The sequence below is a fragment of the Ovis aries genome, chromosome 2, assembly GCF_016772045.2.
Source record: "Ovis aries strain OAR_USU_Benz2616 breed Rambouillet chromosome 2, ARS-UI_Ramb_v3.0, whole genome shotgun sequence".
In the NCBI taxonomy this organism is placed as follows: domain Eukaryota; kingdom Metazoa; phylum Chordata; class Mammalia; order Artiodactyla; family Bovidae; genus Ovis; species Ovis aries.
In genome coordinates, this window is record NC_056055.1 from 241246245 (window position 1) to 241248018 (window position 1774).

A 1774-nucleotide genomic window follows, 5' to 3' on the forward strand; every position below is an offset into this window, starting at 1 on the left:
AGGGAAAACTTTCCGCCGGGGCCAGGCGGCGCGCGGACTCCGCGCTCCTCCCCTCCCCGCGCGAGCTCCGCGCCGACGTCCGATGGGGCGGGGCGAGGGCCGATCAGGCCCCGCCCCTGGGCCCGCCCCGCCCCGCCGCCCCTCTGGCCCCGCCCCGCCTCTGCCCAGCTCCCGAAGGCTGTCTAGACAAAGGGCGCCCCCGAGGCCGCGAGCCGAGCCGAGGACGCCCTGTCCCTTCCTCTCTGTCTCTCTCCCCAAATCCCTTATTTCCCACCTGGTAGGGGGCTGAGAGTCCGAGAGCCGCAGCTCCGCCGCGGGAGCCAGTCAGTCAGTCAGTCAGTCAGTTCAATCGCTCAGTGGTGTCTGACTCTTTGCGACCCCATGGACTGCAGCACGCCAGGCCTCCCTGTCCATCACCAACTCCCGGAGCCTACTGAAACTCATGTCCATTGATGGTTGGATGCCATCCAACCATCTCATCCTCTGTCGTCCCCTTCTCCTCCTGCCTTCAATCTTTCCCAGCATCAGGGTCTTTTTTAATGAGTCAGTTCTTGGCATCAGGTGGCCAAAGTATTGGAGTTTCAGCTTCAGCATCAGTCTTTCCAATGATATTCAGGACTGATTTCCTTTAGGATGGACTGGTTGGATCTCCTTGCAGACCAAGGGACTCTCAAGAGTCCTCTCCAACACCATAGTTCAAAAGTATCAGTTCTTCCACGCTCAGGTTTCTTTATATCCAACTCTCACATCCATTCATGACTACTGGAAAAAACCATAGCCTTGACTAGAGGGAACTTTGTTGGCAAAGTAAGAAGGCGTGGGAGGCGCGGGCCTAGAATTTCAGGACCACTGAAAAGTACCTGGAGACCATTTTACAGATGGGGAGACTGAGGGCAGGAGACAGGAAGCTTGTCTGAGAGAAAGGTGATGACCACAGCAGCTGGGGGCAAGGGGTGGGGAACTTGGAAAGAGAGCTGTTGGTGGTAGAACTTTGCTGGGACCAGGGCAGGAATATAAGGTTGGCCTGAGCAAGACTCGTTGGACACTTGACTCACCCAACAGACTCAGCCTGTTCCCTTGCTCCACTTGGGCCCTCTGGGCTGCCCCCTGCCCACCTTACTCCCCAAGTAGCCTCATATATGGTGTGGTCTTGATGTTATGCTGTGACGTATGGGGAAAAGAGCCTCAGCTCTAAAAATGACTTGCTGTGTGACCTCAGGCATTTCCTTCCCCAGTCTGGGTCTTAGTCTTTACTTGGGAAGTCAGATGAGATCCTGTCTAGCGACCCTTCCAATCTGTCAAACTGTGACCCAGACCCTGCCCTCCTTTCGAGGAGGCACTTCCAGGGGAGTCTGGATTTTAGACTTGGGGCTTCGCTGATGGCTCAGGCAGTAAAGAATCTGCCTGCAATGCAGGAGACCAGGGTTTGATCCCTGGGTTGGGAAGATCCCCTGGAGAAGGAAATGGCAACCCACTCCAGTACTCTTGCCTGGAGAATCCCATGGACAGCGTAGTCTGGCAGGCTATAGTCCATGGGGTCAAAAAGAGTCAGACACAACTGAACAACTAACACTTTACTGGATTCTAGAATTCCTCAAGCACAGATGTTCTAAGTCTAGAATTCTCTCTAGAATCCTGCGCCTGCCTGTCAAGCTTTACCAAAGGGAGTTAGAAGGAGAACACACATATCCAGGCCACTGCCCAGTTTCTTCTTGGGGGCGGTGGGCATGCTGCCTCAGCAAGGTGACTGCAGCCTCTGGGATTCTCCTGGCTC